The sequence below is a fragment of the Bubalus kerabau genome, chromosome 1, assembly GCF_029407905.1.
Source record: "Bubalus kerabau isolate K-KA32 ecotype Philippines breed swamp buffalo chromosome 1, PCC_UOA_SB_1v2, whole genome shotgun sequence".
Lineage (NCBI taxonomy): Eukaryota > Metazoa > Chordata > Mammalia > Artiodactyla > Bovidae > Bubalus > Bubalus kerabau.
The window spans coordinates 170511847-170537822 of NC_073624.1; the positions used below are offsets into that span (position 1 = coordinate 170511847).

The 25976-nt window shown below is 45.1% G+C and overlaps 1 pseudogene; it reads left to right on the plus strand.

The window, feature by feature from the left end:
• Positions 1-11314: 11314 nt before the first annotated feature.
• The window catches only part of LOC129622410 (60S ribosomal protein L21-like), a 44304-nt pseudogene continuing 29642 nt past the window's right edge, over positions 11315-25976 (plus strand).

Genomic DNA, 25976 nt, shown 5'->3' on the forward strand with positions numbered 1-25976 from the left:
TTTATGTATGTACTTTACAGACAAAGACAGGTATACATTATGGTATACTTGTATAGCGTTACAAGTATACATAAACATGTAAATAAATATTGCGTGGATATGTTAGTAGTGTTTATAATAGGCATCATTCATGTGGGTAAATGTGTCCACATGACTTAAGAGAACCTACTAAAGAATCAGCGTGTGTGTGTTTGTGTGTGATAATTGAGAGTACCAAGGGTATAAGTAAATTTAAAAGGTAGTGGAAATCTGAATGCTTTCCTCTCAGTAAATGCTTTCCTCTTCAGTAAAAGACTGAAATGCCAGTTATTTAATTTGGACTCATAATAAAGAATATTATACCCAATAGGCAAATTCCTTTTGATCACACAGAGAATTTAAAGGAAACTGACTATACACCAGGTCACAGAGGATGATCAATAAATTCTGAAGTTAAAAATACACAACTGTTTTTCTATGATAATGCAATAAATTTGAAAAGATCTCCCACATCTGGAAACAACAATACACAGAGCAATCCAGGTGAAAGAGAAAATCATAAGGAAAATTATGAAATTCCTAAAAGTGCATGACCTCAGAATTGCACCACATACCAAATTTGATCCAGCTAAGGCTTAAATACTCTTATCAAAAAAGGACAGTTTTTTTTTCTTTAAATGAGTTCAGTTTTCAAGAGATTGACAGAAGACCAACAGAGCAAGCTCAAAGGCAGAGAAGAGGAAGAATAATAAAGGCAGGGACAAGAAACTAGAAAATAAAAATGAGAGAAAAAAAATCAGCAAAACTGAAAGATTAATAAGCTAGGCAATATGGTCAAGAAATAAAGAATATGCAAGTAACAGACAAAGTCGAAAAGAAGTTATGATAGACATTTTTTTTAAATCTATAGTATTCTAACAAATGTGATGATCATCAAGAAGTAGACAAATATTCTGTGGAAATTAAGCTCAAAAATTGTCTCAAGAATGATGATACTAAGCACACCATACATATGAACTTATTTAATCTTCTCAACAGTTCTATGAGGTTGGTATCATCTCCATCTTAAAGTCTGGGAAATGGAGGCAGGAAGAAATCATAAATTCCCACAGCCAGAGTATATAGAAATGGGGTCTGAGGCCAGAACAGCTGGTGCAAGCGCCACACTCTTGGCCACTGCACTGCACAGCCTCCCAACAAGCTGACTGGATCAGTGGCCATCAGAGGAAGTGAAATGGTAGTCAAAGAGTTCCCCTCCCATCCCCAAATACTCTCCAGGAAAAATCAATCTTACAGATCAGTTTTCACTAAATTTTCAAGAAACACACAATCTTATCTAGCTTTTCAAAGCCACCCAACTCAATTTAGGCTGGATTAATCTTAATTCCAAAATTGGATAAAGAGAGATCAAGATTATGCTATTTTTTCATGGATCCTGGCTGAATCTAAGATTGTGGTGTTTATTTCCAAATTCAAGGGTGACTCAACACAATTGTTTCAATAAATAACGTATTTTTGTTTAGTTTTTCAACTCTCAGAAAACTGAATAGAAAAGAACTTCGTTTGGGGAGTGGCAAGGCTTATTCTGCGAAGCGCTGCTGCTGCTGCTGCTAAGTCGCTTCAGTCGTGTCTGACTCTGTGCGACCCCATAGATGGCAGCCCACCAGGATCCCCTGTCCCTGGGATTCTCCAGGCAAGAACACTGGAGTGGGTTGCCATTTCCTTCTTCAATGCATGAAAGTGAAAAGTGAAAGTGAAGTCACTCAGTCGAGTCCGACTCTTAGCAACCCCATGGACTACAGCCCACCAGGCTCCTCTGTCCATGGGATTTTCCAGGCAAGAGTACTGGGGTGCCATTGCCTTCTCCGTCTGGGAAGAGTAGGAGACATCAAATGGTCAAATGTGCATGGTTGAGCTAACAAAGAAGTACAAGGTATAATAGCCGTGAGGGACCGCCTCGGACCATCAGACCCAAGACCCTGGGGCGGTCAGGATGGTGACAATGGGAGGATGTGGGGCTTGTGGCTGAGCACAGGCAGGCAACCTGGCCAAGTCTCTTCCCAATCCCCTGGTCTAAGAACAGACCAGCAGCTAGCTGGAGGCAAAAAGTCCCGCTCCCCAAGGACTCACTGCCAACTCTGCACAAAATCAAAATGCATCCTTCTGCACAACTATGTCGGGACTCCTCATCTGGGCCAAGATGCTTCCCCGGAGCCCCCACTTCCAGGACCGCCTCTGTCCCCTCTTCCCCTGCAATGCCTTCATTTTTCAACAGATACCTGCTGAGAGGCTTCTGTGTCCCATTAATAAGACACAAATGGTTACTCCAGCTGAGCTGATGACTGAGGACAAGAAGTTGCCTGGGTAGAGGAGTCTCCAGTCCTGCTGGCTCCATCTCCAGCAGATGGCTCAGCAGTGGCCATGATGCTCCTGGCTTCCACTCTCGTCCAGCCACCACCCAGCCTTTACCTCTCCTTGGACTGAGCCTGCTACGCTGCAGCTGCAGCTGCATGTCACTGCCTCTGTGGCAGCCTCCAGAGGTCCCAGTTGACCAGATGGGTCTTAAACCTGGGTTCCCACTGCCACATTGCTCAGACACACTTTTACATGATCAAGGTTGCCAGCATCACATTTAGGATATTTGGCTGTCCTAAAACCAGCTTCTGTGTTTTTATTCTGCTGGTAGATTCTGAACAATTGAAGGTCAGTAAACCATTTTGACCACATCCATTTGATCATAGAAAAAGCAAGAGAATTCCTGAAAAAAAATCTACTTCTGCTTCCTTGACTGCTAAAGCCTTTGTGTGGATTACAACAAACTGGAAAATTCTTAAAGAGATGGGAATACCAGACCATTTTACCTGTCTCCTGAGGAATTTGTATGCAGGTCAAGAAGCAGCAATTAGAAGCAGACATGGAACAACGGACTGGTTCCAAATTGGGAAAGGAGTATGTCAAGGCGGTATACTGTCATGCTGCTTATTTAATTATATGCAGAGTACATCATGCGAAATGCCAGGATGGATGAAGCTCAAGATGGAATCAAGATTGCCAGGAGAAATATCAATAACCTCAGATATGCAGATGATACCACCCCTCGGGCAGAAAGTGAAGAGGAACTAAAGAGCCTCTTGTTGAAGGTGAAAGAGGAGAGTGAAAAAGCTGGCTTAAAACTCAACATTCAAAAAACTAAGATCATGGTATCCAGTCCCATCACCTCATGGCAAATAGATGCGGGAAAAAATGGAAACAGTGACAGATTTTTATTTTCTTGAGCTCCAAAATCACTGTGGACAGTGACTACAGACATGAAATGAAAAGATGATTGCTTCTTGGAGGAAAAGCTATGACAAACCTAGACTACATATTAAAAAGCAGAGACATCACTTTGCAGACAAAGGTCTGTATAGTCAAAGCTATGGTTTTTCCAGTAGTCATGTATGTATGAGAGAGTTGGACCATAAAGAAAGCTGAGTACCAAAGAATTGATGCTTTTGAACTGTGGTGCTGGAGAAGACTCTTGAGAGTCCCTTGGACTGCAAGAAGATCCAACCAGTCCATCCTAAAGGAGATCAACTCTGAATATTCATTGGAAGGACTGATGCTCCAATACTTTGGCCACGTGATGTGAAGAGCTGACTCATTAAAAAAGACCCTAACGCTGGGAAAGACTGAAAGCAGAAGATGGTGACAGACCAAGGATGAGATGATTGGACGGCATCACTGATTGAATGGACATGAGTTTGAGCAAACTCCAGGAGATGGCGAAGGACAGGGAAGCCTGGTGTGCTACAGTCCACTGGGTCACAGAGTTGGACACGACTGAACAAATGAACAATAATGACAAAATAATTTTGATGCTGTGATGCAGATTCCCGGGTCCCCACACAGACCCTCTGAGTCCAAAGGCTTGGTCATCTGTGCTGTAAATGAGCTCCCAAGGAAGGCCCAATACACATCCACTCTGCCCGGTGTGGGCCCTTCTGAGGGCAGCAGCTTGGTCCTGACCTCCCTGCCTCCTACTGTGCCTCTAGGGCAGTTAATGGGAAGCATGCGGGGTTTGGGCCCCCAGTTTGCAGTGCCACCTCCATACGTTGCCTGCCTGCTCTGAGCCTCTTTTGTGGAACAGTGTCTGAGTTTCCCATTACCACTATTGCAAATTACCACAAACTTACTGGTTCAAAACAAGTGAAAATTGATCGGTCGTGTCCAATTCTTTGTGACCCCATGGACTATACAGCCCATGGAATTCTCCAGGCCAGAATACTGGAGTGGACAGCCTTTCCCTTCTCCAGGGGACCTTCCCAACCCAGGGGTTGAACCCATGTCTCCCGCATTGCAAGCGGATTCTTTACCAGCTGAGCCACACGGGAAGCCCAAGAATACTGGAGTGGGTAGCCTATCCCTTCTCCAGGGGATCTTCCCAACCCAGGGATCGAACCCATGTCTCCCACATTGCAGGCAGATTCTTTACCACTGAGCCACATGCAAGTGTATTCGTGTATAGTTCTGTAGGTCAGAAGTCTCCCTTGTGTCTCACTGAGCTTAAGACAGGTGTCAGCAAGGTTGGTTCCTCCTACAGGCTCTAGGGGAGAATTCGTTTCTTGCCTTTCACAACCACCAGAGGCCTCCCACATTCCTTGGCTCATGGCTCTTTGCTCCACACTCAGAACTAGCAGAGTTGCTAGCATTTCTCTGACCCTGCTTCCATACTCACATCTCTTTCCCTGACTCTTCTTGTGTCTCCCTCTTCTGCTTTTGAGCACCCACTGATTATTTGGGGCTCACCTTGATAATCCAGGGCAATCCTGGGTTGAGGTAATCCTCACCTCAAAGTCACACCTGCGAAGTTCCTTTTACCATGGAAGGTCACATATTCACTGGTTCTGGGGTTTAGGCCTTGGGCATCTCTGGGGGCCATTATTTTGCCCATCACAGATGGGCGGGTTCACCCTGTACCCCTTGTAATCAGCGTTTCTCGAAGTGTGACCCGTCTTCTGCTGCGTCAGCCTCACCTGGGGCTCCCATCGTAACTGTGGAGCATGTTCACCAGACCCCACTCAGCTCAAGAAGCTGCCAGGAGGCGGTGACCACAGCACCCTCAGCACAGGCTACAGCACTGATACAGGATACAGCAATCTGACCTCGGTGGCAGCGAGAAAGGATGAGTTTTCATCAGATCCAAGAATGGGTGAGTTAGGAGTTTCACTAATAAAATGCACTTGCCAGAGGCTACAGTTGTCCTCAGTGTTCTCTGCTTTTACAGGGGACAGTACTTGGCAGCCCGCGTGGCGTGATCTGGTTCCTGAGTCGCCTGCCGCAGGTGGACCAAGCACTGGGGCCGACATGCTGCAGGGCCCTCGCAGGCTGCAGCCACTGCGTGTCTGTGGCAGCGAGGACCACAGGCTCACCTTCCTCCACCTCATGAAGGCCCACACCAGACTCTGCACCCACAAGTCCCACTGCCTCCAGCTGGCTCCCCAGTACCTCTCTGGCCGCACAATCTCAGCAAGTCCCCCATCCACCCTGGCCACACCCAACTGCCTCTCACTTCTCCCACCTTCTCCGCATGTTACCATCATCCACGCCCCCAGCCCCTGCCCCGGACCAGGGCGTGTGCTTCTCAGATGCCTCCTGCCTGCCGTCTCCTCCATCCTGTGCAGGTCAGCGCAGCAGCTCCAGGGGTGGCCTCCTCAGAGGATGAGGACTCCAGCCCTGCCAGCCCAGTGCTGGGTGGGTAGGACACACTCAGGTGGCCCCAGGGTCAGATGTGTGTGGGAGATGCCGTCTGGACCATGGACGGCCAAAGCAGGCGCCGGGGGTGCCGGGAAAGGGCCTCATGGATGTCACAGCCAACACGCCTCCTGCTGGAGGGGCTACCAATGGGGTTGGGGTGGAGCCTACCCTGGGCCACACCTGGAGAACAGAGTCCCAGCTCCTTGCCCGCCAGGAGGCCCAGCCTGGCCCCGACTGCTTCCACCGGGGCCTCTGCACCCTCCCCACCCTCTCCTCCAGGCACACCCGCCTCCTTTCTTTGTCACAGAAGCAGGACGCATGCTGGCCACAGGGTCACTGCTCCTGCTACCCTCTCTAGCAAGGACCATCTTCCCACAGACCGTGTAGGGCTGGCTCCTCCTACAGGTCTCAGCGCAGACCCTCTGTGGGCAGAGAGGCCTTTCCTGAGCCCTCCCATCTAAAGTAGGCCCAGACACTCTCCACCACCTCACCTTGTCTTGGTGACTTCATGGCACTTAGCATTCTCTGAAAGGTTCATTTTTATTATCCTTTTGTGTGTAAAATTTGTCTTCAGTCTCCTCTCTCTGAACAGTGGGCTCTGAGGTGGCAAGAACCACATGTCCTGCTCCCTGCAGGATCCCAGCATCCAGCACAGCGCGCGGCGCACACAGCCCCTCAGGAAATATCCACCGGAGGTGTGTCTCAGGGCAGGGCTCAGGCAGAGGAGACTGAGCTGAGAGCTCCCCGGGTCACTCACCCTCTGTCCCAGCACCAGACTGTCTGGGGCTAGTCCCTGGGCAAGGACTGGAGCAAGAAGATAGGGCTGGAGTAGGGCAGGCCAAAGGGACTTGATGGATGAGGCGGGCTAGGGAGGCGCTGGGGAAACATGGAGCCTGGGGTGGCCCAGTCTTCTCCCAGGGTCCAGACATGGCTCCTGCAGCCAGTGTCCGCAAGCTGGGGACAACTTGGAGCAGAACTCCCTGCTGGCCTCAAGGCTGAGTTCAAGGACTGCGTGCTGTACCCTCAACACAGCCCTGACCTCAGGGACAGCGAGAGAGGCTGCAGGAGGCATCAGGAGGTACAGCCTTCTTCCCTGTCACAGGAATAGCCCTGCTCACTCAGCCACTTGAGACATGCGGGGTGGCCACAGGCAAGTCCACCCTGGGGTTCCAGTTCCTCCACCAAGCACTGCCCTGACTTCAAGCAGCCCCGCCACTGCACCCAGTGTGACAACAGCTCCTCAGTGGTCCCCAAGCCTTTGCTCACAGAGAGGGGTGGGGTGGGGAGAGACCTGCCCTTCTCCTTTGAGCAGCACTCTGTGAGGGGGCCCTGAAGTGCTGCTCAGGCCCCAGCAAGTCACAGGTGAGTGGGCTCGCTCTTCCGAGTTTTCTCATGCAGCCCTCTCTCCTAGAACCCCAGCATGCCTCCAGCAGGCATGCAGGGCCTGACCTGAGGGCTCCAGGCATGCGGTGAGAATCCGAGAAGGTTCACCAGCCTCAGGACTGGTCTTAGTACCTAAGCCCCAAGGTGAATCTATATGCTGGGAATCTCCCCCAACCTTCCTGTTTCTCCGTCCTCTTGACCGAGGCCAGGTTGTTGACACTGGTCTCAGGCATGACCCTCACTGGGACCAACCTCTGGCCCTAGCCTTGTCATAAAGCTCTGCTGCTCCCTGCCCAGCCCCATCCAACTCACCTGCCCTAATACATCTATGTGCCCCAGACAGATGCCTTCTGTCTCCAGGCCTCAGTTTTGCCAACGGTACGAGATACGAGCATTGTTGTTTTTATTTGTTTGGTCTTCTACAAATAGCCTTTGGCGCATGCTAGAGTAGTTCCCTACTCCATCTTCAGGCTGAGCACAAGGGCTACTTCACCTTTGGTTCCAGGGAGGCAACACCTAGGCCTGTAATCCTCATTCTTCAGGACTTTGGAAATGGCCAGAGCCGACCTCTTCAGGGTCTGTGTGGCAGTTCTGCTGTTTCCTGGGAATATCAGGCAGCTGTGCTCTTTCTGACAATGTCAATCCAGACATAGCAGGTCTAGGAGAAGGGAAAGGTGGATTCCTATTCATCGCGTTTAAGTGTCTGGTCAACAAAAGAGTCCGAAATGCAGTACTCGGATGCAATCTCCAAAACGACAGAATGATCTCTGTTCGTTTCCAAGGCAAACCATTCAATATCACAGTAATCCAAGCCTATGCCCCAACCAGTAACTCTGAAGAAGCTGAAGTTGAACGGTTCTATGAAGACCTACAAGACCTTTTAGAACTAACACCCAAAAAAGATGTCCTTTTCATTAGAGGTGACTGGAATGCAAAAGTAGGAAGTCAAGAAACACCTGGAGTAACAGGCAAATTTGGCCTTGGAATACGGAATGAAGCAGGGCAAAGACTAATAGAGTTTTGCCAAGAAAATGCACTGGTCATAGCAAACACCCTCTTCCAACAACACAAGAGAAGACTCTACACATGGACATCACCAGATGGTCAACACCAAAATCAGATTGATTATATTCTTTGCAGCCAAAGATGGAAAAGCTCCATACAGTCAACAAAAACAAGACCAGGAGCTGACTGTGGCTCAGATCATGAACTCCCTATTGCCAAATTCAGACTTAAATTGAAGAAAGTAGGGAAAACTACTAGACCATTCAGGTATGACCTAAATCAAATCCCTTATGATTAAACAGTGGAAGTGAGAAATAGATTTAAGGTACTAGATCTGATAGAGTGCCTGAAGACCTATGGATGGAGGTTCGTGACAGGATACAGGGATCAAGACCATTGCCACGGAAAAGAAATGCAAAAAAGCAAAATGGCTGTCTGGGGAGGCCTTACAAATAGCTGTGAAAAGAAGAGAAGCGAAAAGCAAAGGAGAAAAGGAATAATATAAGCATCTGAATGCAGAGTTCCAAAGAATAGCAAGAAGAGATAAGAAAGCCTTCCTCAGCGACCAATGCAAAGAAATAGAGGAAAACAACAGAATGGGAAAGACTAGAGATCTCTTCAAGAAAATTAGAGATACCAAAGGAACATTTCATGCAAAGATGGGCTCGATAAAGGACAGAAATGGTATGGACCTAACAGAAGCAGAAGATATTAAGAAGAGGTGGCAAGAATACACAGAAGAACTGTACAAAAAAGAGCTTCACGACCAAGATAATCATGATGGTGTGATCACTCACCTAGAGCCAGACATCCTGGAATGTGAAGTCAAGTGGGCCTTAGAAAGCATCACTATGAACAAAGCTAGTGGAGGTGATGGAATTCCAGTTGAACTATTTCAAATCCTGAAAGATGATGCTGTAAAAGTGCTGCACTCAATATGCCAGCAAATTTGGAAAATTCAGCAGTGGCCCCAGGACTGGAAAAGGTCAGTTTTCATTCCAATCCCAAAGAAAGGCAATGCCAAAAATGTTCAAACTACTGCACAATTGCACTCATCTCATATGCTAGTAAAGTAATGCTCAAAATTCTCCAAGCCAGGCTTCAGCAATATGTGAACCGTGAACTTCCAGATGTTCAAGCTTGTTTTAGAAAAGGCAGAGGAACCAGAGATCAAATTGCCAACATCCGCTGGATCATGGGAAAAGCAAGAGAGTTCCAGAAAAACATCTATTTCTGCTTTATTGACTATGCCAAAGCCTTTGACTGTGTGGATCACAATAAACTGTGGAAAATTCTGAAAGAGATGGGAATACCAGACCACCTGACCTGCCTCTTGAGAAATCTGTATGCAGGTCAGGAAGCAACAGTTAGAACTGGACATGGAACAACAGACTGGTTCCAAATAGGAAAAAGAGTACGTCAAGGCTGTATATTGTCACCCTGCTTATTTAACTTATATGCAGAGTACATCATGAGAAATGCTGGGCTGGAGGAAGCACAAGCTGGAATCAAGATTGCCGGGAGAAATATCAATAACCTCAGATATGCAGATGACACCACCTTTATGGCAGAAAGTGAAGAAGAACTAAAAAGCCTCTTGATCAAAGTGAAAGAGGAGAGTGACAAAGTTGGCTTAAAGCTCAACATTCAGAAAACTAATCATGGCATCCGGTCCCATCACTTCATGGCAAACAGATGGGGAAACAGTGGAAACAGTGTCAGACTTCATTTTTCTGGGCTCCAAAATCACTGCAGATGGTGACTGCAGCCATGAAATTAAAAGACGCTTACTCCTTGGAAGGAAAGTTATGACCAACCTAGATAGCATATTCAAAAGCAGAGACATTACTTTGCCAACAAAGGTTCATCTAGTCAAGGCTATGGTTTTTCCAGTGGTCACGTATGGATGTGACAGTTGGACTATAAAAAAAGCTGAGCACTGAAGATTCAATGCTTTTGACCTGTGGTGTTTGAGAAGACTCTTGAGAGTCCCTTGGACTGCAAGGAGATCCAACCAGTCCATCTTAAAGGAGATCAGTCCTGGGTGTTCATTGGAAGGACTGATGTTGAAGCTGAAATTCTAATACTTAGGCCACCTGATGTGAAGAGCTGACTCATTTGAAAAGACCCTGATGCTGGGAAAGATTGAGGGCAGGAGGAGAAGGGGACGACAGAGGATGAGATGGTTGGATGGCATCACCAACTCAGTGGATATGGGTTTGGGTAAATTCCAGGAGTTGGTGATGGCCAGGGAGGCCTGGCGCGCTGCAGTTCATGGGGTCACAAAGAGTCAAACACGATTGAGCGACTGAACTGAACTGAACTGAACTGAAGCCAATAAATTATTTTTGCTAAAGCTGATTGGGTTGGGTAACCTGCCACATCTCCTTAAGTAGGTCCTGACTGAAGCAAAGGACAGATATCCTGACTTTTACACTGGGACAAACCAGGACACTTTTAATGTCCAGCTGGAGCCAGCTGAGGAAGGTCACCCAATCTCGTTCAGGCTCCCTCCCCCCATTTTAAAAGTGAAATAGCAACAGGTTATCCTCCTAGCAGCTCAGTGTCTTCAGAGTGGTGAGCCACCCTCCCAGTGGGCCAGTTCCTAGGACCACCTCCCCAATAGAAGACGCTTGGTGGGTGATGAGCAGTCTTCCCATCCTTTGATGCCCACCCTGTGCCCACCAGACAGGGAGCATAGACACACCACAGATCAGCGGCCATCACAGGAGGAGAATCCAGAGGAGCGGCCAGTAAAAGAGGTGCATGGGATTTTAGGCTGCCAGGGGTTTTCCAGGTGAGAGAGTCGGTAGTGGGGAGGGGCCAGTTCAGCTGCAGAGTCCAGCAGGAGCCATGACGTGAGCGTGCCATCTGATGCTTGTAGTGGGTCCCACCTCCAGGGGGTGGAAGGCGAGCCACAGCGGAGGGTCCTGAATGCAGGGCTGGACTTATGGCCTTGATCCTGAGGCCCGCAGCAGAGCAGAGGCGGGGTGAGCGGGGACGCCTTGGGGATGGGTGGCCTCAGAAGGGAGCGGGAAAGGGAGCCCCGCGGCAGGGTCCTCCGCAGCCCCACCCGGAGCTCTGCGCGCCCAGCCTTCCCCGTGCGGCCGCGAGGGGGCGCCGCGCCGCGCCTCTAGGGCGGCCGCCGGAGTGAGGCGAGCTGCGCCCCGGGCCGCGCGCGGCGAGCGGCGGGCGGCCGGCAGGGTCCGCGGCGCCCCGGCTCAGCGGGAGCGGCGGGCTCTGCCCATGGGCCGAGCTCCGACACGGGGCGCGCCGGGAGCCGGTGAGTCGGGGCGCGGCGCTGCGGGCGGGGCGCGGGGAGGAGCTGCGGCGGCGGCGGGTCTCGACGCTGAGAGGCGCGGCTGCGAGCCCGCGGGCCGGCAGGTGTCCGGGCCTCCGCGCGCGGACTCGCGGGCTGACCACAGGCGCGCGGGGGTGACAGTGCGCGTGGCCGGCCGGCTGGCGGGGCCGGGGAGCCCCGGCTCGCCAAAGTGTGCGCCCCTCCGGCAGGGACGGTGGGAGGCGGAGGGGCTGCGGGGCGCGGGTGCGTGCGCGGGGAGGGCGCCAGGAGGAGACCGGCGGAGCGCGCACCCCCGGCCGCCGGGGCTCGTGACTCACTCTGCCGCGGGAGCACCTCCACTCGCCTTGGCGCGAGGAGCAAGCTTCCTCAGCTGCTCGAGTGGCAGGAAAAGCCAGCCTGGGCCCAAAGCCTACCCAACACGAGGCCTCAGTTTCCCGGACTGTGAAATGGGAACAGGAAGGCTGACCTGCCGACTGCTTGTGAAGATGGCAGAGGGCCTTGTGTGTGGGAGAAGAGGATGTTGTCAGCTCTAAAGCTGGGATAGGATTGAGGAAAGGATCGATGCGAGAGAGCCTGCAGGGGCAATGGGGTCAGCGCCGGGTTCTGGGTGTGTTCCTCATTAGTGACGGTGGGCGGGGCCAGGAAACCTGGAGTCCGCTCACCTCTGCGTCCAGGAGGGGATTGGGAGGCCTGGAGGGGAAGAGGCCAGGGAGGCTCCTGCCCCTGCCCCAGGCTCAGCGTGGGGAGCAATGTTAAAAAGACAGACAAGCCAGCTTGGGGTATGGAGGGGCTCACCCCTTGTCCCTGTCTCCTGGCTCTCTGAGGCAGGTGTTCTGCTGAGTCTCAGGAGTCAGAGCAGTGTCCTGGGAAGATTTGTTTGCAGGGCAGGTGCTGTGTTTCCGTCTTAGTTGAAGTTACTGAGGCTTAAAGCAGTCACAGGATTTGTTCAAGGTCTCAGGACCATCAAGTGGCAAAGTTGGAGTTTCAACCATGGTAGGACTGGTTCCAAAAGCCGTACTCCAGTCACTGTGCCAAGTAACCAGGAGAGGCCAGGGTTTGTGGCCTCACTTGCCTACAGCATTGCATTCCTTAACCTCCTGTGTGCTGTCTGCTGCTGGCCCTGAGGAGGGCTTACAAGCAGATGTGGGAGAGGGGAGCTGAAAAAGTCATCTAAAGAAAAGCCAAGGTAATGGCAGGAGATAAGTGGTAGGGGAAAAAAAATAAAACCAGAGTAATTAGGGTGGAGACTGAGGAGGGGGTGAGGAGAAGCTTGTCTGCCATCCTGGCAGAGCCAAGGGCTCAAGAAGGGCAGGGTCTTTTGCAGGTGGTGGGGTTGTTAGCTGTTGTGGACAAGAGAACCAGTTTGGTCTGAAGCCCTACCCCTCTTCCTGCATCCTTCCGGGTGCCCATCTCAGACCTCCCTGTGCCTGGCAGGGGAAGGAGTGCCTGCCCCGAATGTGTAAAGATGAGATGCTGGGTGTTCAGGTTGATCTCTGCATTCTTTCATATGTTCCCATAAGTCTTTGAACTAATCCAGCTCTGACTTGTACTTTGACCCAGGCCTAGAGTCAGCCATTTCTCAAGAAGCCTTGGTGTCTTTTAGTGGGGTTGTGGTAGGGGTTAGAAACCAGTATCTGAGCATTAGATAGAAATGCTCATTGCTACCATGGCGTCATTGACCCTAGACCTTCTCAGTGGACTGAACCAAGAACTGCTTTTTTAAAACTGAAAGTTAATAGTTGCATCTCCTTTCTCCTACAGTAAGAACCTGGTTCCCCCAAAATATCAATATAAAAGTTGAGTTATATTTTATTCAATGGAAATTTTTAGGACTTAAGCCCAGGAGGCAGCATCTCAAGTAACCCTGAGAGAACTGCTCCAAGGAGGCGAGAGGGGGAGCCAGGTTATATAGAAGTTTTGCAACAGAGGGCAAGTAGTCTAAAGTCAAAAGATTACCGTAAATTAAAGAAAACCAGATATCTCATGTTAAGGAACCTAGCACTTTTCTATGTATGGGAAGATGCAAGAGTCTGGGCTTACTGAAATCATTCCTTCATGCTCCTCAGCTAGTATCCTGTGTTTTCAAATCCTGAGTTTCCTCCGGGCTCACCATGGGGAGTGGCTGCAGTCTGATGGCTGCTAGAGGGCAGGTATTGTTCTTTCCTGAGTTCCCTCAGGGCTCGCCAGCTCACCATCCATGCTGGCTGCAATTGCTGATGACCGTGACATCCTTTGTTTACTGACATGGCAGGCAATATTCCATTTCTCAGTAATAATTTGCTTAACCCTAGAATACACCCAAAATACTTTCAGAATCACTACATCCAAAGCAACCATAACCTACCAGGTCACGTTCAGGATTTCTTTGGCTGTCAAGTCAGCACTATGTAAATATGTTATCAATTTGATATACCATTAGTTTCATCTGTTTCTGTTTGCACACAATTCATTTTTTTCCCCTTTATGATATAATTTAATTTTTGAACATTTGTTTTACATGGTCCAAAGGTCAAAACTAAGGGGAAAAAAAAAGCTGTATTTGAAGTCTCAATCCCATTCCTGCCTCTTTCTTCTTGTTCCCATACTATGGTATTTGAAATAATTTCAGATTTATTCTTCCTGGGTCTCTTTTGTTAAGCAAGCCACTTATAAATTATTACAAAAGTTAGTATATATACATCTTTTTTGTGCCTTCCTTTTTTCAGTTAGAAATGTCTTTTTACTGGTTCATAGAGATGCTCCTCATTCCTTTGTACTCCACATTGTACTCCATTCTGAGGCTGTTCCATACTTATTCAACTATCTTGTGCATTGACATTTGGGTTTTTTTTTAACAAGCCTTTGCTATTAAAAATAATGGAATAATAGATAACCTTGCACATAGGTTGCTTGTATTTGTGGAGGCATATTATTCATTCCAAGAGGGCAGAGTAAATAAGTATTTATTTTGTTAACTATTCTTGATTTCCCTCTCCCCAAATTCTACACTCCTACCAGCAGGTGTGACAGTGTCTGTTTCCCCCACACCTGCATGGACCTGAGAGCCAGTAAATAGTGTTTCAATACATTTTAATTTACATTTCAATTATTTTGAGTGAAATTAGCTTTTCATTTGTTTATGAGTCATTTGATCATCTTCTTTCTGTAAATTGCCTGTCTATATATTTTGTCCATTTCCTTTTGGATTTGAGGGTGTTCTTTTCTTTGGATTTAAAATTTTGTCTAAAATACATATTAGAGATATTAGTGCTTTATCTTTGTTAAATTGCGACTATTTCTCCCAGGTTTCTTTTTACTCATTCATAGTGAGTTTTACCACTAGAAGCTTCTGTTTTGAGACCATTAATTTAGTCATTCTTTTCATTTATTTCATCTAGACTTTGAATCGTAGTTAGAAGGGCGTTTCTCAACCCAACTGTAATGGAATTCACCTCTGCTTCCTAATAGTCTTTTGGTTTTGTGCTTAGTTTACAGATCCAATAATCTTTTTCCAAGTATCTATCCCAACATTTTTTTTTAAAGGCCATCTTTTCTCTTGTGATCTGAAATGCATTTGTGTCATATACTAAATATCCAAATGCTGTTGGACCTGTTTCTAGTCTGTCACACAGCTTTATCCCTTTGTGTGCTGGTGTCACGTGTAGGAGTTACACTGTGTGTGTCTGTGTGAACAGCAAGGAAAACTGTATCTACAACTGTTGCAATAGAGGAAAGAGATTGAACTCAATTCCCATTATTATGTTTTGATATCTGGTAGGGCTAATCTTCCTTCCACTGCTTTTATTTCAGGGTTTTCCTAGCTATTCTAATATGTTGCTGATATCTTTTGTTAGGATCATGTTAACTTTATGTATAATTTCAGGATAATAGATGTTTTTATGAAGTTGAGTCATCTTGTCCAAAAACAAGGAATGTCTTCATTTGTATTCAAGATTCCTTACTTTTTATTTGTTCAAGACCACTTTCAGGAGCATTTTGAAGTTTTCTTCATGGTCCTTGTCAAGTTTATTCATGAATATTTTACCTCCTATTTGTTTGTTCCTATTGTTTGAACATCCTATTGTTTGTTCCTATTATGATGGGGAAAACTTTTTTCCCCATCATATCTTTTTTTTCATGGCTTATATCTTTTTGTTTATTTCTTTTTTCAACATAATTAAGATTTATACAATTCTCACACAACAGTATGATACAAATTCTATTCAAGTTCCCATAGATGGTAAATTAGGAAACACTAAAATATATTCAGGGACATAAAACAAGGTGCAAAAATTACATGATCTAAAGATATTGAAATCATGCAGAGTCTGTTCTCTTATGACTATGGAATTATGTTAGAAATCAATATTGAAGATATTTGAAAATAACCCACATATTTTTAAGTGCAGTGTGACGTTTACCAAGAGAGATCTTCAAGTTAGCCATCACAAGCCTCAATAAGTTAGACTAAAAAAACACAGAGGGTGTTTGCAGAGAATAAAGCATTGAAATGAAAAATTAATACTAAAGATACTTTAAACAAAATCCCATGTGTTTGGAAATTAAATGATGGGTGTTTCTAAGAAGCCATAACAAGAAAAATTAGACAATATTTGTAATAGAATAATAATGAGAAAAGAGTTTACCATAATTTATTTCACACAGCTGAAACTACTTAATGCATTTAAATACAAAGTGGAGTCTTGAATAAAATATGAAAATGAATAATGGACAGTGGCATGAAACTTTGTGAAATTTGAACAAAATCTGAACTTTTGGTATCTCTTGCTAATTCCTGTTGTTGTTGTTTTTCTTTATAACTTAGTATTTCTTTATATTCTCTCAATTGGTTTAGAAGTTTCAAGCCTCATTCACAAATGTTTTTAATCACTAAGATAAATTGCCTAGACTTTTAGCACTAATACTAGATGCTAAAAAGCATGGAATTATATCAAAGTTTTGCACAAATATATATTAGAAATGTAGCATTCTACACATCTTACACATACTAAGTCAAAAAGTGGAATAAAAATATCATGGATTTTTCAGCTATGCAAAAATTCATAAATTTTCTATAATATATATATTATACATACTATATGTATAATGTGTGTGTGTGTGTGTGTGTGTGTGTGTGTGAAAAACCTTTTCTACTAGATAAAGGCTCGAGAAAGAACAACAACAAAAAAGAAGACATGGAGAAATTGGAAAACATAAACTAAATGAAATGGGAGCACTGAATAGAAAATAGAAAAGCAGAAACAAACTAGATAACAGTAAAAGATCCTCATATAATCTGTTGTTTTTAAATATGGCTGCTCATTAGAAACATATTTGGAGGTACCTGGGCATTTGTATTTTTTCAAAAAGTTCTAAGATAACTCTATTATGCATCTGGATTTTAAAAAAGGATTACAGGTAGCTTTGATGATACAGAATTCTGTTATTTTCTGTTGATTAATCATGATACAATTATATTAAGCAAATAATACTTCAGTCAGTTCAGTTCAGTTGCTCAGTCGTGTCCGACTCTTTGCAACCCCATGAGCTACGGCACACCAGGCTTCCCTGTCCATCACCAACGCCTGGAGCTTGCTCAAACTCATGTCCATGGAGTCGGTGATGCCATCCAACCAGCTCATCCTCTGTCATCCCTTTCTCCTGCCTCAGTCTTTCCCAGCATCAGGGTCTTTTCCAGTGAATCAGTTCTTCCCATCAGGTGGCCAAAGTATTGAAGCTTCAGCTTCAGCATCAGTCCTTCCAATGAATATTCAGGACTAATTTCCTTTAAGATTGACTGGTTTGATCTCCTTGCAGTCCAAGGCACTCTCAAGCATCTTCTCCAACACCACAGTTCAAAAGCATCAATTCTTCGGCACTCAGCTTTCTTTATAGTCCAACTTTCACATCCATACATGACTACTGGAAAAACCATAGCTTTGACTATACAGACGTTTTTCAGCAAAGTGATTGATGTCTCTGCTTTTTAATATGCTATCTAGGTTGGTCTTAGCTTTACTTCCAAGGAGCAAGCGTCTTTTAATTTCATGGCTGCAGTCACCATCTGCAGTGATTTTGGAGCTCAAAAAAAAAAAGTCTGTCACTGTTTCCATTGTTTCCCCATCTATTTGCTCTGAAGTGATGGGACCAAATGCCATGATCTTAGTTTTTTGAATGTTAAGTTTTAAGCCAGCCTTTTCACTCTCCTCTTTCACTTTCATCAAAAGGCTCTTCCTCTTTGCTTTCTGCCATAAGGATGGTGTCATCTGCATATCTGAGGTTATTGATATTTCTCCTGGCAATCTTGATTACATAATCACATTAGTAAAAGATGTTTATCAGTTTTCACAATCAATATCCAGACAAAAAATAAAAGATAATTACAATTGCAAACTGTAATGGAAGTGTGACTAACCTAATAATTTGAAATGATTGCAAAGAATTTCAGGGATTGAATAGAGTGATGTGGTAAGTGGAAGTGCCAGTCTTATGTCTTTTGGTTGGTGCGCTTGATCCATTTACAGTTAAGGTAGTTATCAATATGTATAATCCTATTAACATTTTCTTAATTGTTTGAGGTTTATTTTGTGTAGGTCTTTTCCTTCTCTTTTGTTTCCTGACTGGAGAAGTTCCTTTAGCCTTTATTGTAAAGCTGGTTTGGTGGTGCTGAATTCTCTTAAACTTTTGCTTGTCTGGAAAGCTTTTGATTTCTCCATCAAATCTGAATGAGAGTCTTGCTGGGTAGAGTATTCCTGGTTGTAGGTTCTTCTCTTTCATCACCTTAAATATATGGTAACATTCCTTTCTGGCTTGTAAAGTTTCTGTTGAGACATCAGCTGATAACCATCTTTGCATGAAGTGTTCCCTTGGTATCTCTAATTTTCTTGAAGAGATCTCTAGTCTTTCCCATTCTGTTGTTTTCCTCTATTTCTTTGCATTGATCACTGAGGAAGGCTTTCTTATCTCTTCTTGCTATTCTTTGGAACTCTGCATTCAGATGCTTATATCTTTCCTTTTCTCCTTTGCTTTTCGCTTCTGTTCTTTTCACAGCTATTTGTAAGGCCTCCTCAGACAGCCATTGCTGGGAAAAAATCAATAACCTCAGATATGCAGATGACACCACCCTTATGGCAGAAAGCAAAGAGGAACTAAAGAGACTCTTGATGAAAGTGAAAGAGGAAAGTGAAAAAGTTGGCTTAAATCTCAACATTCAAAAAACTAAGATCATGGCATCCATACCCATCACTTCATGGCAAATAGATGGGGAAACAGTGGAAACAGTGACAGACTTTATTTCCCTGGGCTCCAGATCATTGCAGATGGTGACTGCAGCCATGAAATTAAAATATGCTTGCTACTTGGAAGAAAAGCTATGACAACCTAGACAGCATATTAAAAAGAAGAGACATTACTTTGTCAACAAAGGTCCATCTAGCCAAAACTACGGTTTTTCCAGTAGTCATGTACAGATATGAGAGTTGGACCATAAAGAAAACTGAATGCCAAAGAACTGGTGCTTTTGAACTGTGGTGTTGGAGAAGACTCTTGAGAGTCTCTTGGACTGCAAGGAGATCAAAGCAGTCCATCCTAAAGGAACTCAGTCCTGAATATTCATTGGAAGGACTGATGCTGAAGCTAAAGCTCTAATACTTTGGCCACCTGATGGAAAGAACTGACTCATTGGAAAAGACCCTGATGCTGGAAAGATTGAAGGTAGGAGGAAAAGGGGACAACAGAGGATGAAATGGTTGGATGGCATCACCTACTCTGTGGACATGAGTTTGAGCAAGCTCCAGGAGTTGGTGATGGACAGGGAAGCCTGGTGTGCTGCAGTCCATGGGGTCAGAAAGAGTTGGACACGACTGAGCAACTGAACTGAACTGAACTGGTTTGGTGGTGCTAAATTCTCTTCAACTTTTGCTTCTCTGGAAAGCTTTTGATTTCTCCATCAAATCTGAACGAGAGTATTGCTGGGTAGAGTATTCTTGGTTGTAGGTTCCTCCCTATCATCACTTTAAATATATGGTGCCATTCCCTTCTGGCTCATAGAATTTCTGTTGAGAAGTCAGCTGATAACTTGATGGGTGTTCCTTGTATGTTATTTGTCATTTTTCCCTTGTTGCTTTTAATATTTTATCCTTGTCTTTAATTTTCATCAGTTTGATTACTATGTGTCTCTCTGTGTTCCTCCTAGGGTTTATCCTGCCTGGGACTCTCTGCGCTTCCTGGACTTGGTTGACTATTTCCTTTCCCATGTTAGGGAAGTTTTCAGCTCTTCTCTCTTCAGATATTTTCTCAGGTCCTTTCTCTCCATCTTCTCCTTCAGGGATGCCTATAATGCAAATGTTGGTGCCCTTAATCTTGTCCCAGAGGTTTCTTAGGCTGTCTTCATTTCCCTCCCCGAACCCCCCCCCCCCATTCTTTTTTCTATATTCTGTTCTGCAGCAATGATTTCCACCATTCTGTCCTCCAGGTCACTTATCTGTTCTTCTGCCTCAGTTATTCTGCTATTGATTCCTTCTAGTGGTTTGTTTGTTTGTTTGTTTGTTTTTCATTTCTGCTTGTTCTTTCGTTCTTCTGGTGTTTGGTAAACATTTTTTGCATCTTCTCAACCTTTGCCTCCATTCTTTTTCTGAGATCCTGGATCATCTTCACTGTCATTTTTCTGAATTCTTTTTCTGGAAGGTTGCCTAATCTCCACTTTATTTAGTTGTTTTTGTAGGGTTTTATCTTGCCCCTTCATCTAGGACAAAACCCTCTGCTTTTTCATCCTGGTTAACTGTCTGTAATGTGGTTTTGTTCTCACCACTGAGGGATTGTGGTTCTTCTTGCTTCTTCTGTCTGCCCTCTGGTGGAGGAGGCTAAGTGGCTTGTGTAACCTTCCTGATGGGAGGGACTGGTGGTGGGAAAGACTGGGTCTTGGTCTGGTGGGTAGGGCCATGCCCAGAAAAACTTTAATCCCATTATCCACTGATGGGTGGGGTTGTGCTCCCTCCCTGTTAGTTGTTTGGCCTGAGGTGACCCAGCCCTGGAGTCTGTGGGCTCTGTAGTAGGGTTAATGGTGACCTCTAAGAGGACTCACACCAAGGGCATCTTCCAGGACTTGTCCCCACGATGAGCCACTGCTGACCCCCACCTCCATAGGAGACCCTCCAACAGCAGTGGTCGGCCTGGTTCAGTCTCCCGTGGGGTCACTGCTCCTTTCCCCTGGATCTTGGAGTACGCACGATTTTGTTTGTGCCCTCCAACAGCGGAGCCTCTGTTTCCCGGTCCTGTGGGAGTCCTGTAATCAAAGCCTGCTGGCCTTCACAGTCAGATTCCCTGGGGATTCTCAGTCCCTTTGTCAGCTCCCCAGGCTGGGACGCCTGACATGGGGCTTAGAACCTTCACAAGAGTGGGAGATCGTCTTTGATGTTATTGTTCTCCAGTTTGTGGGTCACCACCTGACAGATATGGGATTTGATTTTATCATGTTCGTGCCCCTCCTACCATCTTGTTGCAGCTTCTTTTTCTTTGGACGTGAGATGTCTTTTTTGGTGGGTTCCATCGTTCTCCTGTCAATGCTAGTTGCAATTTTGGTTCTCTTGCAGGAGGAAATGAGCACATGTCCTTCTACTCTGCCATCTTGAACTGGAAGCTTCTTTTTTTTTTTTTTTAAAAGGAAACCCCATGCTGTTTTTTAAAGTGACTCTACCGATTCACATTCCCACCAGTAGTGCACAAGCGTTCCATTTTCTCCACCTCACCAACACTTGTTATTTCTTGTTCTTCATATATATATATATATAGCCACTCTAACAGTTGTGAGGTGATATCTTATTGTGAATTTGATTTGCATTTCCCTGATATTTAGCAATGTTCTGCATCTTTTCATGTAACTTTTGACCATCTGTATGTCTTCTTTAGAAAAATATATATTCAGATACTCAGCCCATTTTTTTTACTTTTTAAAAAATTTATTTATTTATGATTGGAAGATAATTGCTTTACAATGTAGTGTTGGTTTCTGCCATACATCAGCATTAATCAGCCATAGGTATACATGCCAATTTTTAAGTCAGATCGTTTGTTTTTTTAAAATGATTGGTTTTTGCTGTGAAGTTGTATGAGCTTGATATTTTTTTAAAAATTCCAAATAGTAGAAATGATGAAAGTTAGGTGGATTGGGAAGAAGGCCCAGGTGAGGTAAAGGTTGATAATATTCTACCACCCAACTTGGTGGAGGGCCTCCAAGCATCTAATTTATTATCATGCTTCCTAACTTATATGTTATAAGTTCTGTACCAATGTCACTTTAAATGAATGCTAAAATGTTAAGTGGAATTCTCATATTTTCATCCCAAGCTTTTCATGTTGGTCTGTACTCTGGGGACATCTCACTCTGTGAGGACACAATTCCCACTTTGGGGACCACTAAGTTAATCAGACCCGGTGATCACCAGGGTACCTGTCTGCAGCAGACCCTGATGCAGGGCAGCAGTGTCCTCAAGATCATGCATGGGTGAGGACCATAGTCAGGCTCAACCCGAGAGGGGCTCCCAGGAGAGGCTATCCCTCCACTCCTCTGGAGGGTCAGACAGGAGTCAGGCAGAATGTGGGTGGTCGGGCAGGAGGGGAAGAAAGAGAGAGTCAAGGCCCCTGGCACTGGAGACCCTGGGAGCTCAGTGCCGGCTCTCTGCATCTTGGCTGCGAGCAGCTTGAGGACAGGCACGGAGTCACCCTTGTCACTGCCATGCTGCACAAGGCTGGGAGCACAGCTCAGGAGGGCGCCTGGCCTTCTAACCAGCCATTGCCCAATTTCCCTGTGAATCTGAGCAGACTGAGAACACTGGAGAACCGGTCAGAGGAGTCAGCAGGGAGGACCCCAGTCTCTGAGGGCCAGGGCAAGTCACCCTACAACTCACACACCTAGACACCACCTGGGCAGGCGGCCTGGGGTATGTACCTGGCTCTGATCCTCGGAGAAGGTTATCCACAATCCAGGGCCCTGGTCGGGAGGTGCAATCCATTTGTAACATTTTTCCATGAAAATGGTTGAAGTTTCCAGTTCCTTCACTTTTAACGGAAATGTCTCCCCAGCTCAGGAGTTCTGACAACCAGTTGTCTTGACAAACCCCTTAAGAATAAAATATTGCACACTTGACTGTTTGTGTGAACATGTGCAAGAGGAATTGTGGAAAGGGTTAAGGATGCTGAAATGACAGTGTGTGTGATAGCTGCTCCCCTAATATGAATTGCAGGCCCCAGTGGCCTGTGGTTTGAAAACAGATGTTTCTGCATAAATGCAGCCAAATTCTATTAGCACTTTGGATGATGAAAGGGACTTTAAGTGTCTTCATGTTGCAATTCGGAAATGTTTGCTAGAGAAAATGTGCTTATATTTTGCAAATACTGAGTGCAAGAAGAAGGAACAAATTAGATTATCACACTGTATGTAACGAATTTCATGAGCAGATTCATTGACAGATGCACATTGCATATGATAAATGTGATCAGTGGTATTGCCCTCACTGAATGATGAGGAAGCCCCTCATTTCTACCTGTGGCCATTTTTATCCTTGGCTCAGACAGGGAGGGCAGCCCAAGGTCACAAGGCACCCAGGCCTCCTGGGACTTTCAGGGAGAAAGTCACAGATTTTCCTTTCATTAAAAAAATTTTATTGGAGTATAATTGGTTCACAGTGCTGTGTTAGTTTCAGGTGTTCAGCAACGTAAATCATATGTATATAAAATCCAGTTACGTATGTATATAAATACACACACATATATTTACTTTTTTAGATTCTTTTTCTATATAGGCCATTACAGAGTGTTGCACAGTGTTCCCTGTGCTATACAGTAGATCCTTATTAGCTATCTGTCTTATGTATGCTGCTGCTAAGTCGCTTCAGTCGTGTCCAACTCTGTGCGACCCCATAGACGGCAGCCCACCAGGCTCCTCTGTCCATGGGATTCTCCAGGCAAGAACACTGCAGTGGGTTGCCATTTCCTCCTCCAATGCATGAAAGTGGAAAGTGAAAGTGAAGTCACTCAGTCGTGTCCGACTCTTAGCGACCCCATGGATTGCAGCCTACCAGGCTCCTCTGTCCATGAGATTTTCCAGGCAAGAGTACTGGGGTGGGGTGCCATTGCCTTCTCCAATCTTATGTATAGTAGTGTGCATATGTCAGTTCCAGTCTCCTAGTTTATCCCTACTCCCCTTATCCTCCTGCTAACCATAAGTTTGCTTTCTACATCTGTAACTCTCTGTTTTGTAGAGAAGTTCATTTGTACCTTTTTTTTAGATTCCATATGTAAGGGATATTGTCTTTCTCTGTCTGACTTACTTCACTCAGTATGACAATCTCTAGAACCATCCCTGTTGCTGCACATGACATCATTTCATTCTTTTTATGACTGAGTAATACTCCATTATATACCACATGTTCTTTATCCATTTCTCCATTGGTGGACACTTAGGTTGCTTCCATGGCCTGACTATAATTCTCCAGTGATCACTGGCATGTATGTATCTTTTCAAAGTATGGTTTTCTCTGGATATATACCCAGGAGTGAGATTTCTGTGATCCAGCAATATGGTAGCTCTATTTTTATCTTTTTAAAGGAACCTCCATATTGCTCTCCATAGTGTCTGCACCAATTTACATTCCCACCAACAGTGTAGGAGGATTCCCTTTTCTCTCACCCTCTCTGTTAGGGGAAGCACACTGATTGAAACCGCCCACCCTGGCCAGGCACCATAGTAACCATTTGCCTGAGTTGTTTTATGACAGGAGATCCTGATAAGGAATAGGGAACTAATAAGCCACCACCAACCGGAAGAGTTCGGGAAAGGTCGAAAGGAGACACTACGTGTCCATCCACCTCCCAGAATCCCTCTCGCTAGCATCCATCTTGGCTGAGCGATGCGTGCGCCACCAGGAAAGACTCTGAATTATAATGATTGGCCAAAGACCACTCGGAAACTAATCCCATCACCATAAAACCCGAGACTGTGAGCCACGCCGCAGAGCAGTTCTCCTGGGTTCCCTTACCCTACTGCTCTCCACCCGGGTGCCCTTTCCCAATAAAATCTCTTGCTTTGTCAGCACATATGTCTCCTTGGACAATTCATTTCTGAGTGTTAGACAAGAGCCCAGTTTCGGGCCCTGGAAGGGGTCCCCCTTCCTGCAACATCTCTAGCAATTATTGTTTGTAGATTTTCTTGATGGCGGTCATTGTGACCAGTCTACAATGAGATGACACCTCATTATAGTTTTGATTTGCATTTCTCTAATGATTCTGAGCATCTTTTCATGTGTTTGTTGGCCATCTGTATGTTGTCTTTGGAGAAATGACTATTTAGATCTTCTACTTGTTTTTTGACTGGGTTGTTTGTCTTTTTGATATTGAGCTGCATGAGCTGTGTGTTGGATATTGATCCCTTGTGGGTTGCTTCGTTTGCAAATATTTTCTCCCATTCTTTTCATTTTGTTTATGGTTTCCTTCGCTGTGCAAAAGATTTTCATTTTAATTAGATCCTATTTGTTTATTTTTGTTTTATTTTCATTACTCTAGGAGATGGATCCAAAAAAATCTTGCTGCAGTTCATGCCGAACAATGTTCTGCCTATGTTTTCCTCTTAGAATTTTACAAGTGTCTGGCCTTACATTTAGGTCTTTAATCCATTTTGAGTCTATTTTTGTGTATGATGTGGAAAACTGTTCTAATTTTATTCTTTTATATGTAACTATCCAGATCTCCCAGCACCACTTATTAAAGAAACTGTCTTTTGTCCATTGATGTTCTTGCCTCCTTTGTCATAGATTAGGGGACCATAGGTGGGTGGGTTTATCTCTAGGCTTTCTTTCGTGTTCCACTGATCTATATATATTTTTTGTGCCAGTAACAAACATACTGTTTTGATTACTGTAGCTCTGTAGTAAAATGTTTTTCTTATGGAAATTCTCAAAACATGTAAAGAATAGGATGAACATGAATTGCATGTATTCCTCCCCCAGCTCCTACACTGTTAGCTCACAGCCCATCTTCCTTTATCTGTACTTCCATCCTATTAGGTATTTAGAGCAAATGCAAGACACCCTATCAGTTCCTCTGTCATGACTATGATATGCATCTGATAGGGATTTTATATATAAGCAGCATGCCATTGGTACACGTAATGAAATTAATAACAATTTCTGATTATTGTCTAATAGCCAGCCCATAATCAGATACCTAATTACTTCAAAAAATTTTTTATAGTTGATTTGTTCAAATCAGAATCCTAGCAAGTTTCACACATTGCGTTGATTTTTATAGCTCTTTGTTGTTGTTCAGTCATCCACTTGTGTCTGACTGTTTGGGACCCCATGGACTGCAGCATGTCAGGCCTCTGTGTCCCTCACCATCTCCCAGAGTTTGCCAAGTTCATGTCCATTGCATCGGTGATGCCATCCAGCTGTCTCATCATCTGATACCCTCTTCTCCTTCTGCCCTCAATCTTTCCCAACATCAGGGACTTAATGAGTCAGCTGTTCTCATTAGATAACCAAAATACTGGAGTTTCAGCTTCAGCATCGGTTCTTCCAAAGAGTATTCAGGGATAATTTCC